Source organism: Suncus etruscus, chromosome 6, assembly GCF_024139225.1.
Source record: "Suncus etruscus isolate mSunEtr1 chromosome 6, mSunEtr1.pri.cur, whole genome shotgun sequence".
NCBI lineage: Eukaryota > Metazoa > Chordata > Mammalia > Eulipotyphla > Soricidae > Suncus > Suncus etruscus.
The window spans coordinates 59,644,532-59,661,747 of NC_064853.1; the positions used below are offsets into that span (position 1 = coordinate 59,644,532).

At 35.0% G+C, this 17,216-nt stretch overlaps 1 non-coding gene across 1 annotated transcript; it reads left to right on the forward strand.

Moving 5' to 3' along the window:
• The first annotated feature begins 788 nt into the window (after window positions 1-788).
• Window positions 789-919, forward strand: LOC126012635 (small nucleolar RNA SNORA51). Its single transcript, XR_007497084.1, has one exon. It is a non-coding gene; the product is annotated as a small nucleolar RNA SNORA51 (small nucleolar RNA).
• The last annotated feature ends 16,297 nt before the right edge of the window (window positions 920-17,216 follow it).

The window sequence follows — 17,216 nt, forward strand, 5'->3', positions numbered from 1 at the left end:
CAAATCTCAGAATGCTCCCTGTCTCCTTCCCCATGCAAGCACATATAGAGAAGGCATACCAGAAAGTAAGCATGCTGCTTTTTTTACTTGGACTTCAGACCGTTAGAATTGTGAGAAATAAATCTGTTGCAGTGAGTTACTTAGTTTATCGTACATTGTTATAGATTTCTGAAATAAGACAGTAAATATTAATGATAGATCATAGAACAGGGGTGGCGAACACGCGGCTCTCGAGCCGCATGCGGCTCCCGGTCAAAATGAATGTAGCTCTTTGCCTCTTCTCATTCTTTTGTATACTGTGGCTCTTTGCCAAGTTTGGATTTTGTTCTGCTGCTTCTGAGGAGGGACCTTTGAGGAGAGATCTCTGAGCGCGCAGTCCCGCCCCCAGGCTGCGTCTTCCCTGTTTCCCATCCCTCGGAAATAACTGCACGGGCCAGCAAGCGGGGGAACCCGTGTGTCACATGTTGGGTCACATCTGGCCGTTAGTTCTTAGTGTGGAGGAAGCAGCACACTCTCACCATCACTGCAGGATTTTGACCCTCACTCAAAATGGCAAAATGCAATATGTGTTTAATAGATTATTGTTAAAATTATATGCTTTTGTGTGAGCGTTTGTTTTGGCACATCACTGCGTGGTGTGGCTCTCTGACTCTAGTTTAAAATTTTGGCTCTAGAAAGCCTGTCTAGAGTACAGGCCGGAGGGGGTGGGGAGGAAGGACACTTGGGATATTTGTCATGGAAATTTTGCACTGGTGAAGGATTATATATATTAAAAAAAAGACAGATAAGGTCTTCCAATTCTTACCACAGGCTGTGTTCTTTACACTGACTGTATAGAAAGAGGAGGTACAGTAAATGCACCGCATACGCCTCAACACAGGCCCTCTGCCTGGTCTGTATTGTGTATTGGGGGACCAAAAAAAAAAATAAAATTTTGGCTCTTTGTGTCGAACTTGTTCGCCACCCCTGTCATAGAAGATACATTGTTCTTTGGTATATTAAACCTAACATCAATGTACATATTAATGAGAATATGTGAGATGGAAACTTTAGTTGTTCTGAGCTTTCTTTTCTTCCTTTCTTTCCTTTTCCTTTTTTTTCATTTTTCTCTTTCTTCTGCCTTCCTTCCTCCCTCCCTCCCTCCCTCTTTTTTCTTTCTTTCTTCCTTTCTCTTTCTCTTTCTTTATTTCTTTCTTTCTTTCTTTCTTTCTTTCTTTCTTTCTTTCTTTCTTTCTTTCTTTCTTTATTCTCTCTTTCCTCTTTCTCTCTTTCCTCTATCTCTCTCTCTCTCTCTCTCTCTTTATTTCTTTCTTTCTGTCTTTCTTTCTTTCTTTCTTTCTTTCTTTCTTTCTTCCTTTCTTTCTATTTCTTCCTTCCTTCCTCCTTCCTTCCTTCCTTCCTTCCTTCCTTTCTTTCTTTCTTTCTTTATTTTTTCTTTCTATTTCTTACTTCCTTCCTTCCTTCTTTCTTCTTTCTTTCCTTCTTTCTCTTTCTTCCTTCCTTCCTTCCTTCCTTCCTTCCTTCCTTCTTTCTTTCTCTTTCTCCATCTCTCTTTTTCTTTCTTCTTTCTTTCCTTCTTTCTCTTTCTTCCTTCCTTCCTTCCTTCTATCTTTCTTTCTTTTCTTTCTTTCTTTCTTTCTTTCTTTCTCTTTATTTCTTTCTTCTTTCTTTCTTTCTTTCTTTCTTCCTTCCTTCCTTCCTTCCTTCCTTCCTTCCTTCCTTCCTTCCTTCCTTCTTTCTTTCTTTCTTTCTTTCTTTCTTTCTTTCTTTCTTTCTTTCCTTCTTTTGAGCAGCACTCAGCAGCATTCAGAGATTATTCCTAAGCTCTGTTAAAAAATTATTGTCAAAAATTACTTCCCGACGTCTTTTCTCACAAAATATGGGATTCTGGGAATCAAACCCTGATTGGCTGTGTGCAAGGCAAACACTCTACCCATTGCTGTACCTACTCCATTCCATTAGATTTCCTGATTTCTCTGCCATTCAAGTATGTACTATTATATTGCTACATTCATCTAAAGTTGACTGAAACATTAAATCAATGTAGTATTCAATTCTCTGTACAGTAAACATTAAGAAAAACTGGTAGTTTATGGTATTTTCTTCTCACTAATACAATCACTTAAAAATTAAATTACTGGGCCGGGCGGTGGCGCTGGAGGTAAGGTGCCTGCCTTGCCTGCGCTAGCCTAGGACGGACCGCGGTTCGATCCCCCGGTGTCCCATATGGTCCCCCAAGAAGCCAGGAGCAACTTCTGAGCGCATAGCCAGGAGTAACCCCTGAGCGTCACAGGGTGTGGCCCAAAAACCAAAAAAAAAAAAATTAAATTACTGTTATGCATTACAAAATAGTCAACTGTGTAACTTCATCTTGATGTAGAAGTAAAATAGTGTCACTATTCAGAGATCCTCTTTGTGTCCTTCTTCAATCATGTTTTTCAAATGTTACCAAAGCATGTAATAATATTAAAAATGTGTTTAATTTTCATACTAATTTGAAATTATTGAGTATTCTAGATTTTATTTAAAGTGTAACAAATGAAATTATTAAGTGCATATGTATATATCTGTACAGGTATATACATATTTAATTAAATTAGCTATTTAATTAAGTGTTATCTATACTTATTTAATGGAAATACTTTGTACCGTGAATCTACTGTTGAAAAAACTTTAATTGTGTCTAGTTTTTACTATGGTAAATAATACAGTTGTGGACATCTTTGTGCATGGTTCTTCTTATGCATGATCAATGCTATGGTGAGTAAATAAAGTAGAATAGATTTAAAGAAACATAAAATAAATTTAGTTTTAGTAAAATATATTGCTCCAAAATAGGTAAAGCATATATCATGAAGTAAAATTGCATGATCATTTGCATTATCCCTTCATATAAATTTTTATCAACACTAGAAAAATTCGATCACCTTAGGCAATTAAGTAATTTTAAATTGTATTATATCAAATACTAAGATGAATGTCTTTTAATATATTTATTGTATATGTACTTAGCAAGTGTATCTAGGGCCTTTTCAATTTCATTCAATTTTTCCTATTTTCTTTGCTTTTTAAAATTCTTTTTATTCTTACAAGTTATTTACATTATGTTATAACAATTTACATTTGTTTACTTTCTTATTTGTTGTATTTAACTGTCTAACTGTTCTATTTTTATTAACATTAATGTTTATTTTAATATATTCCACTTATCAATATTATTTTTATGATCCATACATTTTATTCTAATTTTACTTTATCTATTTTTATAATTATGAATTAAACTATGAGATATCCTATATTATTTATTAATATTATTTTACCTTTCATATTAAAATCTACAATTCTGTTACTATTTGTATGTGAAAGGGAAATCTTAAGTTTTCTTTTTCTCTATACAAAACCAACTTTCCAGAAACTTTTTATTGAGATCTTTATCTATTATATTACTACTGATGTCACAAATTAAAAGAAGATAGATGCCACAATCTGTTTATCAGAACTTGATCCTATCATTTGATCTACTTTATCTTTTTTTGGGGGGGTCACACCCAGCAGCACTCAGGGGTTACTCCTGGCTCTATGCACAGAAATTGCTCCTGACAGGCTTGGGGGACCATATGGGATGCCGTGATTCAAACCACTGTCCTTCTGCATGCAAGATAAATGCCCTACCTCTATGCTATTTCTCCAGGTCCCAATCTACTTTATCTTTATAACCCAATCCTATGCTCTTTTAATTACTGAAACTTTTTAAGTCTTGACATAAAGTAGAGCTATGTCAACAATTAATGATCCTTTAAAGAGGGAATGAGTCTGCAAACCAAACATAGGAGGCACAGCAGAGGAACAAAGACAATCTAATAGTTATCTAAAGATAATATGTGCAACAATGACCTCCTTATATCTTCTTTAATAAAACCATAGCTGTTTCTACAGTTATGCTTATCTCCTCTAAAAGCAATGTAGTCATTTGACAAATACTTGTTTTGTTTTATCTCTCATTTTCATTTTCATTTTATACACATATTTCATCGACAAACTTTATTTTATATAAAATTGAATGTAAAATGACAGACCTGTTCCCATTCAACAGTTGACATTCTAGTTTTGTCTTTATGTCTCTAGCTTTGATTATTCTACTTTTATCTGCTATGTTGCCTATGCTTCTGTCATACTTTGAAATAATTTATTCTATACTGGTTAAAACAGTTTATCTGTTCTCAAATGCATAATATATTTTCAAATTACTGAGTCAAAATCAAAACTTTCTTTGTCTTCAAGTTTTTTTTTTTTTTATTCACACCTGCAGTGCTCAGGATTCCCTCGAGATTTTTGCTCAGGAATCATTCCTGATTGTACTCTGAGGACTGTCTGGAGTACTGGGGATGGAATTCATTGCTGACTACTTACAAGGCAAACACTACATCCACTGTGCCATCTCACTGGCCTACATAATATCATGTTGCTTAAAAACAAATCATAAAACCATAGAGTAATTTTCCTTCATTTATCTCTTATTAAATATCTTAGCAATCTTATTCACCCTGCTTCAGCTACCTAGACCTCAGATATTTCAGGAAAAGTCTCTTTAGTGCTTTTATGTTTGCTGTTTTCTCTATATGGAACAGCATTTATTATCTCCTCGAAAATATCAGCCTATCTAATATTCTCCTGTTCTAATTTCCTTGATCCAATGACTAATAAAATCTCAATATATCCACCCCTTGATCATCTTATGAAAAATCTGCTATAAGATGCATTTCATATTTCTTTTTTCTGCTTTATTTTTCTTTAGTAGTTGATTTCTAATATATTTTATAAAATATATTTTATTTAGTTATATTACATATTTTAAAGTTATATTATTTGTAACCTAACTAGAAAAATTTGCTATAAAATAACCATTTATATAACATATCGGAGGCATGACAAATATTCATACAAATTGGCATCTAAGTCTTTATTTATTTAATTAATTATTTATTTATTGGTTTTTGGGTCACTCTCGGCAGTGCTCAGGCATTACTCCTGGCTCCATGTTCAGAAATCGCCCTTGGCAGGCACAGGGGACCATATGGGATGCCGAGATTTGAACCACTGCCCTTCTGCATGAAAGGTAAACGCACTACCTCCATGCTATTTCTCCGGCCCCCTAAGTCTTTATTTTTATTTATTTATTTATTTATTTATTTATTTATTTATTTATTTATTTAAACACCCTGGTTTACAAAGTTGCTCATAATACACTTATATCTAACAGTCAGTATTCCTACACCAATTCCAACAGAGTATAATTTTTCTACCATTGTCCAAGTTTTCTACCATTTCTTATGATTACCCCATTGGCAGGTATAAATAATTTACTTAATATTGCTTGTTACAACTAAATGATAATTAAATGATTGAAAAAAGATTTTAATATAAGAACTATATGAAAAAATTTTATCACAATGGGGTCATTAGTCAATGTCTTAAAGTATTACTAAACTGTACACTGTTAGTTGAACATTATGTTATTGGTTTTGTTTGTTGAGCTTAGATGGCTTCTATGATAATTTTACATCTAATTTGGTGCCTTCCTACTGGGATGTCAGTATTGAAAAACAAAATGGAGGCATACTTCAGAACTTCGAGATCTTACGTGGCAGCATCTATGAATTCTGCTTGTGGTTTCTGGAGTTTTCAAAGTATAGAGGCAATGAGGGTGTCTGTAACCTGACTCCAAAATGATCACACAGGTTTTAGACACCCCCCAAATGCATACCTAGAGTTTCTGAAGGTTAAATGTCCTGCAGAGATCGGTAGAAGAGGTGAAGTTGAGCAACTGCTATGGTGGCAGTTGTGAAGTGTGAGTAGCTGCCATGGTTTCAGCAGGGTGAAGGGCATTCCCTGCCCTCCTCTCGAGGAGCAACGGAGCTATCAGTTGTGAGACTATGTCTCCATGAGTCTTTGAAACTGTGTTGCCTCTCTTTTGACATATATGTGTCTATGGCTCTTGCTAATGACTGGGCATGGCAATAGCTGACTGTATTGGGTGTAGCTGGCTTCTAAGTCTTGTAGCTTAATCAACCTATAATCTACATAAACTATGCTCCTGAGTGACCTACACATAAACTTCAAAAGTCTTATCTAACCAAATTTATTGGAACTGCATTTAGAACAATTCACTGTGACTGGCCACTTCAAGTACTTTATTTTAAAATGCTTGCTGTTAGCTTATTAGTTACATAGTTTAGAGTTTGGAGACAACGGTAGAATGGGAAAGAAGAGAATATTACGTAAATTCAAGTCCAATATACAAATATTCAGTTGAACTTAATTTTTTTTATTTCTTAAATTTTAAGAAATAGCTAGTAGTTGCACCTGTAGCTTTAACAAAGGTAGTGCGAGCTCAGATTTTTGTTGTTGTTGTTGTTGTTTTTGGGCCGCACCCGATGACACTCAGGGGTTTCTCCTGGCTATACTCTCAGAAATCGCTCCTGGCTTGGGGGAGCATATGGGGATCAAAATGAGATCCGTCCTGGGTCAGTGGCGTGAAAGGCAAACTCTCCACCAGTGCGCTATAGCTCCGGCCTCTGAGTTCAGATTTTTTTACACCTAACCCTATCAAAGGCTAACAGTGTTCAAGATGGTAGAAAAAGTACCTTCTTAATTGCACTGTTCTATTTTGAAGAGCACCTGTTTAGCCGGAATGGGCAAAGAAACAAAAGTAGGCACTTTGGTCTATGCTCAGGGGCTACCAATTGCATGGGAAAGGTAATATCTTTGAGTTGAAAACCCAAATGAAAAAAAAGAAAACCCAAATGAGTGATAGAGACTTTCAGATTTCTCTTTGCATAAAACTTTGGTGTGAAGCTGGTTAGTGCTCTGTGGTTCCCTAGGAAAAAAAAAGTTGAGTGCATCTTTTGCTCCAGGTATTATAGCCAGTACAAATCAGCATTTTAAGAAGAGACTTCAGGTAAGTGGTGTCAGATAAATACAAAATAACTAGGTAAAGAACTGGTTGAGTCAGAGAATGTAGACACTGGAAGGTTAGAGGTTCAAACCCAAGAACTAAAGCTAAAGGTTCCAGTTAAGTCTGGAAATTTTACACAAAAGTAGTTGGCATATATTTATTCTGTTGATGCTCAAGCAGAAACTGGGCTCAACATAAATACAGCACCATGGGCTCTGTGTGGAACTGAAGAATGTGAGCTTTAAACAGATATCAGACCTGCACACAACCATACTCTCACTCATGACCCTCATTGTACAGTAGGCACAGAGGAAGGATAAGAATCCACCAATAGTATTGGTAGAAAATAATAGTCTGGAAGGGAACTCTGCCACACACTAGTTCTTTCGGATGATAATTCTGTAAGAATTATCTCAAGATAATCTATCTTATGAGCTGAAAGAAACAACAAAATTACAAAAAATAAAGGCAAAATACAAAGAAAACATAAGAAAACTCAGTCAGAAGTGACAGCTAAAAAACCCAGCAATATATAGAACTGAGTGTATTGAATATGGGTTTGTGGGTGGGTGGCAAGTGACTCTGAAACAGTAGAGGGATGCTGACACTTCGATGCTGGGAATTGGTTTGGAAGCATTGTATTCCAGAAAGAGTTATTAATGTTGAAAATAACAGAGCCTGAATTAAAAATGACAAAAAATAGATGTCTAGTGGTTTGTTAATTCAAACTTAGTTTAGAGTAAGTTACAGTAAAATGCTTGAAAGGTTAGTAATAATTAGTAATTTTTGATTAGTAGTAAACAAAATTTAATTTTCTTAAGAGATTCCTTCTTAGAAGAGCAATGTTTTTGATGCAAGGACTGTACTTGTAATAGGTCAAATTGTATCACTCAAGAAATAATATTGTAATTCTTTGTGTCTGTGAATGTGATCTTTTTGAGACTAAGGTGTTTGTAGATAGATGATCACCTGAAAATGAGGTTAAATCTTCTGTTATCTTGAGAAAAATTAATACACATAGGCAAAATGCCATCTGAAAATTATGGTAGAAAAGAAGGTAAAGATAGAAAGAAGCATTGCAATATTTTTTCACAGCACTCACAAAACTTAAACACTGTTGAGATCTTGAATTCAGACTTTCAGTGTTTATAACTGTGAGAAAATACTTTACTTTATTAATTCATAGTTTGTAGTCTTTGTCATAGTAGCCCTAGGAGACATATAGTTGCTATTATTTCTAAAGCTAAAGCATTCAATTCTTTAATATTTAAAATTTAAATACTTAAATTTAAATTAAATATTCAATAAAATACAATTCAGTAAAAAGAATTCAATTTTTGAACCACATCAAATCGGAATTATTTGAGTTTAGTAAATATTGCAAAATTTTATAGACAAAAGTGGTCCAGGAATTCAAGTTTCTGTGGCTTATTTGGTGGCAACTGTAGGGGTGTGTGGTTATGTCTGCTAAACCTTCCAGAAGTAGAAAAAAAATATGGGGGAAGATAACTACATTTCCTCTAACAAAATCCTGATGATGTTATCCCAAATACCATCAAACCTGGAGTTTTGGCCAGTTAGGCAACTCTGGAGAGATTAGTGGTAAAGTGATAACTCTGAGCTATTTGTGAAGGGACAATTGTGGTTGATAGATGACCCACTCAAGGAGTGTCCCATTTTTCAGCTATGAGGCCAGTTTACCTGTGCTTGTTTAAGACTTGGTTTATATCTCTTTTGAGAATAAATTGAATCTGTGCAACTGGTCCATGAGCAGGTGTAAAGGTAGCTTTTCCTTTCAAGAATTAAAAAAAAAGTAGGCATAGTGTGATTTGGATATTTATTAATTGTGGGGTTTCATGCACAAACATTGCATCACTACACCTACAAAATTATATGTGCTTTCTTTGCCATTGTCCCAGGAACTTCCATTACCCACTTGTGCTGTGCTCCCTACTGTCTGATTTTGGTATTGGGATAATATTAACTTTTTAAAAGCTTTTAGAAAGCTATTATATCCTATATATGCTAGAAGATCTCGAGGAGAATGTGTACTAAATTTTCTTTGAAGTTCTGAAAGCACACTAGTAAACTAGTCTGGACATTTTTCTTGGGGGAATTTTAAATAACTGTTTTAATTCCTTATTTGTGAATGGCTTATTTATGTTTTGTATTTTCTTGGGAGCTTGTATGGTTCTAGGCATTAATCAATTTATTTTAGGTTTTAAATCTTGTTGATATAAAGTTATTCTCAGTACCTTTAATTATTTTTGTATTTCTGAGATATATATAGTATTTATCCTTTATAATTTATGTTCTAATTTACCTGAAATTTTCACTCTTTTTCTATACCTATTTCCATACTAATTTTGAGAGACATAACTGGAAATGCTCAGGACTTACTCCTGCGCTCTGTTCTATAAAATCATTCCTGATGGGTTGAGGAGATTATATGGGATGCTGGGGATTGAGCCCATGTTGATTTCATTCAAAGCAGACTCTCTACTGGTTGTACTGTATCTCTACCCAATACGTTTTATTTTTATTATCCCTACTTTATACTTACTTTTTGTGATTAATTTTTTTCTTATTTTTTTCCTTTTCTCTTCCTTCCTTCCTTCCTTCCTTCCTTCCTTCCTTCCTTCCTTCCTTCCTTCCTTCCTTCCTTCCTTCCTTCCTTCCTTCCTTCCTTCCTTCCTTTCTTTCTTTCTTTCTTTCTTTCTTTCTTTCTTTCTTTCTTTCTTTCTTTCTTTCTTTCTTTCTTTCTTTCTTTCTTTCTTTCTTTCTTTTTCTCTTTTCTTCTTCTTCTTCTTCTTCTTCTTCTTCTTCTTCTTCTTCTTCTTCTTCTTCTTCTTCTTCTTCTTCTTCTTCTTCTTCTTCTTCTTCTTCTTCTTCTTCTTCTTCTTCTTCTTCTTCTTCTTCTTCTTCTTCTTCTTCTTCTTCTTCTTCTTCTTCTTCTTCTTCTTTTTTTTTGGTTTTAGGCCACACCCAGTGGCCTTCAGGGGTCACTCCTGGCTCTGTGATCAGAAATAGCTCCTGGCAGGCTAAGGGGACAATATGGGATGTGGAGGACAGAATCCAGGTCTGTGCCAGGCCTGTCATTGCAAGGCAATGTTATTGCTATAGCCCCTAATTAGTCATTCTTTTTTTTTTTTTTTTTTTTTTTTTTTGGTTTTTGGGCCACACCCGGCGGTGCTCAGGGGTTACTCCTGGCTGTCTGCTCAGAAATAGCTCCTGGCAGGCACGGGGGACCATATGGGACACCGGGGTTCAAACAACCACCTTTGGTCCTGGATTGGCTGCTTGCAAGGCAAATGCCGCTGTGCTATCTCTCCGGGCCCTAGTCATTCTTTTCTAGTTTCTCTAGCTGTGAAGATTAGGTTGTATATTTGACTTTTATTTTTTTTAATACTGTTTGGGGTTGGAGCGATGGAGCAGTGGTAGGGTGTTTGCTTTGCTCTCTGCTGACCCAGGACGGGCCACAGTTCGATTCCCTGGCATTCCATACAGTCCCGCAAGCCAGGAGGCTTTTTGTTTTTTGTGTTTTGGGCCAAACCCTGTGACGCTCAGGGGTTACTCCTGGCTATGCGCTCAGAAATCGCTCCTAGCTTGGGATACCATTCTGAGTCAGCCACCTGCAAAGCAAAGGCCCTACCACTGTGCCATCACTCTGGCCCCATAGCCAGGAGTGATTTCTGTGGGCATAGCCAGGAGTGACCCCAAACCAAAAGAAAATTTACTGGTTAAGGCTAAATAGCTATAAAATTTCCCCTTAGAACTGTTTTTGCTGTATTCCTTAGGTTCTGTTTCTTCATTACTTATTTAAAAAAATATATAGTTTTGACCAAGATCACCAACCACAGAAGATGAATTAAAATGACACTGATGGAACAGAACTTCTAGAACCACAAAGACTGACTTCATCATAAATCCCACCGTAGGATCTGTGCAGATACTGAGATCCCTAGACACAGAGGCCTGATAGTATCACCCAGGACAGAGCAGAGGTCTTACAAACACCACAAAAGTACCACCGGGAGAGTAAATGATCCTGAACAGAGTCTATAGTTGATCCCATGACAATACACTCCAAGGGCGGAGAAACCCCATATCTCTTAGGCCAAGTGAATTCCTTTTCGAATGACCCCAATATTTACTGTGCCTGGGCAGGAGGGAAAAAACAAAAAGCACAAAACATTATTTATTTTTATATATTATTTTATTTTAATTTATTATTATTATTTTTATTTACCTATCTATTTTTGGTCAATTTCTCTGTTTGGGTGTGATAATTGAAGTTGTCCCCAGTTATACTTATTCTTTCTCTTCCTTTCTGTTCTTTCTTTATATGCTATGCCATGTTTCTTATATCAAGACCATGGCGTTTTCTGTTTGTTTGTTTGTTTGCTTGTTTTGTTTTGTTTTGTGTTTTTTTTGTTTTTGTTTTTGTGCGTTTTTTTTTGTTTTTTGTGGTTTTTTTTTTTTTTTTTTTTGGTGCTTGTGTTTATTGTTGGAGTCCTCACTGGATATTTGACACTTCTTTTTGTACTGGTGGAATGTTTCACCTTTTTTCTCTCCTTTGTTTCTCAAACCGATGTTGAGAGCCTCTAGAAGAATTCCACTTATTTTCGGCGTATTAGACTTTTTTTTTTTTTTTTTTTTTTTGTTTTTTTTTTATGTTTTAGCAAAAAAATTTTATATTTTATCAGAAATGTAATAGAGTTCTAGTTTCTCCACATCCTTTTCTTCTTGTCAATATTTATTCCAATGACTTTTATAATGACCACTCAGTAAGATCAAAGCAGCTACCAGTCTATTTATGAACTCAAAACCAGCACAGATTATTCATGTTTATAACAAAAACTTATTCCAAATTACCAAGTAATTGGAATAGGTTTTTAAAAAATTTTTTTTTAATTTTTTTTTTATTTAAACACCTTGATTACATACATGATTGTGTTTGGGTTTCAGTCATAAAAGGAACACCACCCATCACCAGTGCAACATTCCCATCACCCAAGTCCCAAATCACCCTCCTCCCCACCCAACCCCCGCCTGTACCCTAAACAGGCTCTACATTTCCCTCATACATTCTCAATATTAGGACAGTTCAAAATGTAGTTATTTCTCTAACTAAACTCATCACTCTTTGTGGTGAGCTTCCTGAGGTGAGCTGGAACTTCCAGCTCTTTTCTCTTTTGTGTCTGAAAATTATTATTACAAGGGTGTCTTTCATTTTTCTTAAAACCCATAGATGAGTGAGACCATTCTGCGTTTTTCTCTCTCTCTCTGACTTATTTCACTCAGCATAATAGATTCCATGTACATCCATGTATAGGAAAATTTCATGACTTCATCTCTCCTGACAGCTGCATAATATTCCATTGTGTATATGTACCACAGTTTCTTTAGCCATTCATCTGTTGAAGGGCATCTTGGTTGTTTCCAGAGTCTTGCTATGGTAAATAGAGCTGCAATGAATATAGGTGTAAGGAAGGGGTTTTTGTATTGTATTTTTGTGTTCCTAGGGTATATTCCTAGGAGTGGTATAGCTGGATCGTATGGGAGCTCGATTTCCAGTTTTTGGAGGAATCTCCATATCGCTTTCCATAAAGGTTGAACTAGACAGCATTCCCACCAGCAGTGGATAAGAGTTCCTTTCTCTCCACATCCCCGCCAACACTGTTTATTCTCATTCTTTGTGATGTGTGCCATTCTCTGGGGTGTGAGGTGGTATCTCATCGTTGTTTTGATTTGCATCTCCCTGATGATTAGTGATGTGGAACATTTTTTCATGTGTCTTTTGGCCATGCGTATTTCTTCTTTGTCAAAGTGTCTGTTCATTTCTTCTCCCCATTTTTTGATGGGGTTAGATGTTTTTTTCTTGTAAAGTTCTGTCAGTGCCTTGTATATTTTGGAGATTAGCCCCTTATCTGATGGGTATTGGGTGAATAGTTTCTCCCACTCAGTGGGTGGCTCTTGTATCCTGGGCACTATTTCCTTTGAGGTGCAGAAGCTTCTCAGCTTAATATATTCCCATCTGTTAATCTCTGCTTTCACTTGCTTGGAGAGTGCAGTTTCCTCCTTGAAGATGCCTGTAATGTCCTGTAGTGTTTTGCCTATGTGCTGTTCTATATATCTTATGGTTTTGGGGCTGATATCGAGGTCTTTAATCCATTTGGATTTTACCTTTGTACATGATGTTAGCTGGGGGTCTAAGTTTAATTTTTTGCAAGTGGCTATCCAATTGTGCCAACACCACTTGTTGAAGAGGCTTTCCCTGCTCCATTTAGGATTTCCTGCTCCTTTATCAAAAATTAGATGGTTGTATCTCTGGGGAACATTTTCTGAGTATTCAAGCCTATTCCACTGATCTGAGGACCTATCCTTATTCCAATACCATGCTGTTTTGATAACTGTTGCTTTGTAGTACAGTTTAAAGTTGGGAAAAGTAATTCCTCCCATATTCTTTTTCCCAATGATTGCTTTAGCTATTCGAGGGTGTTTATTGTTCCAAATGAATTTCAAAAGTGTCTGATCCACTTCTTTGAAGAATGTCATGGGTATCTTTAGAGGGATGGCATTAAATCTGTATAATGCCTTGGGGAGTATTGACATTTTGATGATGTTAATCCTGCCAATCCATGAGCAGGGTATGTGTTTCCATTTCCGTGTGTCCTCTCTTATTTCTTGGAGCAGAGTTTTATAGTTTTCTTTGTATAGGTCCTTCACATATTTAGTCAAGTTGATTCCAAGATATTTGAGTTTGTGTGGTACTATTGTGAATGGGGTTGTTTTCTTAATGTCCATTTCTTCTTTATTACTGTTGGTGTATAGAAAGGCCATTGATTTTTGTGTGTTAATTTTGTAGCCTGCCACCTTGCTATATGAGTCTATTGTTTCTAGAAGCTTTTTGACATCACCTTGATACCTAAACCAGACAGAGACGCTACCAAAAAAGAAAATTACAGACCAATATCACTGATGAATGCAGATGCAAAGATCCTCAACAAAATCCTGGCAAATAGGATTCAATGCCTCATTAAGAAGATCATCCACTACGATCAAGTAGGTTTCATCCCAGGAATGCAAGGCTGGTTTAACATCTGTAAATCTATCAACATAATACACAACATCAATAACAAGAAAAATAAAAACCACATGATCATATCAATAGATGCAGAGAAAGCATTTGATAAGGTCCAACACCCATTCTTGATCAAAACTCTCAGCAAGATGGGAATGGAGGGAACCTTTCTCAATATAGTGAAGGCCATCTACCACAAGCCAGTGGCAAATATTATCCTCAATGGAGAAAAACTGAAAGCCTTCCCTCTAAATTCTGGCACAAGACAAGGCTGTCCTCTCTCACCACTCCTATTCAACATAGCACTGGAAGTACTTGCTATAGCGATTAGGCAAGAAAAGGATATCAAGGGAATCCAGATAGGAAAGGAAGAAGTCAAGCTCTCACTGTTTGCAGATGACATGATACTCTACTTAGAAAACCCTAAAGACTCTATCAAAAGGCGTATTAGACTTTTACCCCAGTTTATTACTTTTCTCTCCTTCAAACAAAACCATGTAACTTGAACTAGCTAGTCCTGCCCCCCCAATTAGAGGGGGAAACAAGGGAGGCACCAGGACCAAACAGGTGCAAGACTACTATGCAGTAGGCTAGATACAGAGGAGACCACATATTCTAGCTACCCTGGGGGTGAGGGAAGAGGATATGGGTGGTAGGACAAATAGGAGGTGTAGGGAGGACAATTTGATGATGGGAATCCCCCCTGATTTTATGTAAATATGTACCTAAAATATCATTGTCAACAATATGTAAGCCACTATGATCAAAATAAAAATTTAAAAAAATTAAAATTAAATGAATTAAATTAAATTAATTAAAATTAAAAAATATAGTTTTATCTTTAATATCTCTTTAATATGATTTTTATTTAACGCAATGTTTATTTCCCAAATATTGAGGTTTTTCCTAACTTTTTTAATTATTGATATCTACTCTGTACTTTTGTGGTTCTATGAATATATTTAGTATTATTTTTCATTTCCAAATTTATTGATGTTTGAATTCAGTCCTAGTACCTTATTTTTCTTAAAGAATACTTTATTTGCATTTGAAGTAATAACTTTGGTCTTTTCTGAGTGGAAGGTACAGACTATATCTTTTAGACTCAATTATTCTATTTCACCTTTACATTTTTGCTTCCTTATTGATGTTTTATTTGTTTTTTATCAAAGGAGTATAGGAGTATTGAAATCTCATTCTACTATTGTGCTATATATACATATATATGTATATATATGTATATATAGCACAATAGTAGAATATGTATATATATGTATATATATATCAAGGTATATTTAAATTGCTTTATAAACTTCAGTTGTTGCATAAAGTTACATCCTCTTGATCTATTGATCCCTTGACTACTATTAATATGCTTTTAAATGAAAATGTGGAGTGGGTGGAGTGAGAGAAAAAGAGAGATTCATACAATAAAGAAGAAATTATATTTCTAAAGCTGATATAAGGTGATTCTAGATGGTATGAGTCATTTTTTACCTTCGTGAAGAATTAATTTGATCATAGCGAACCAACTTCTATCTACCAGAGTACACATTCTCACAAACATTAGTATGAAATTTGGTTATTGTGTGTGTAAAATATGTAGTATTAAATATCAAAATACTTTTTTATTTGACAAATGTTATCTACATACAAAGTGTATCTCTAATATTAAAATAAAATAATTATATGTAGAAATCCATACTTCAAAGTTATCTATAATGTGTTTGTCATACAAAATTTATTCATCTAGAAAAATTTCATGTTCAAGACACAAGGTATGCTTCTAAGGAAAAATGATTAGAAAAGGATAGATAAACTCTCTGTTGTGACAATCTTTTACATTTATGTTGGCTTACTTAGTGTAAAGAGAAAATGAGAAATTTAAATTACGCTTAACTCCAAAGGTCTTAAACATCAGATAAAGTTAGGCCAGGGAAGGAGAGATGCTCTTTAACATTCTTTCACAAGGTGTGAGGCCAGAAGAGTACAGTACTAGGTCACTTGATGGGGCTGACTTGAATTCCATCTCTGGTACTCAATTTGGTCCTTTGAGACAGCCAAAAGTGATTCTGAGCAAGGTGCCCTAATAATTGCCAGGTGTGATACAGAAAACAAATAAATGTAGTAAACTAATCTCTGAAGTTGATCAAGTACCGAGATGGAAAAAATCAAGTCAAGGTGGATTATTATCATGATTGGTATAGTCTTATGAGTGAGAGTTGTTTCTGTTGAATTCACAAGACAGAAAGACACTTTATATATTATCTAAAACATTACTATTTTAGGTTCTAAAAGCTTTTGGAAGATGAGTTAAAAACTCATTTTTTATAAACAAGGACACATTTTACTGATACTCTCTATACAAAAAAAATCTCATGGAATTAGTAGCAATGTAATGCTTGTACAATTGAGTGGTTTACAAGTATACTCTCAATATAAATTATAAGATTGTATTGTTGTAGGAAGTTCTCTACCAAAGAGCAAAAAATCTGAGAGTTCAGATTTTCTTGAATATATTCAAATCTTTGTTACAGAAGCATGTTCTACTTTATTATAAATAAAGTTATAAATATATGGGTCAAGTTTTCTATTAAGAATGTATCGTTCCATTTACAAAAAAAACTCTGTTTCAAAAGGGTAAAACTGAAAAGTATATTATTTTTTTAATTTTAAGTATTTTTAATTAATTTGTTTATTTTTTAAGTATTTTCTAAAGTAACCCTGTTTCACATGTAATTCTATTCTAGTGCCTGCATTAAAAAAGACATTGCAATTCATTTCAGAACTTTCTCAGTCAATAGATGCTAATGTTGAAGGAAATCATAAAATATACTTGGTGTCTCCTAGAATTTGAACTGTTTTTTGAGATTCCTATATCCGAGTTACAACATGTTCTATCCACTGTTTCCTGGCCATTTCTCAGGCACATCTTCAAGGTTAATGTTTAAGTGTTAATTAAACCTAGTCATCTTTTATGAGATAAGTTAGCAAACAGCCTAGCATGATAACAAGCTTTCTAAGTCTGGACATAAAAGAATGTTAATGCATCTTTCATAATGGAAACAATACATTTGTCATCTTAGACTTGGAGTAACTATGGCTACAAAGTCTTGTGCTGCTTCACCTTCACTTGATTCCTTTCACTGTGGATTCACCTCTGTCATCAGTAGACTG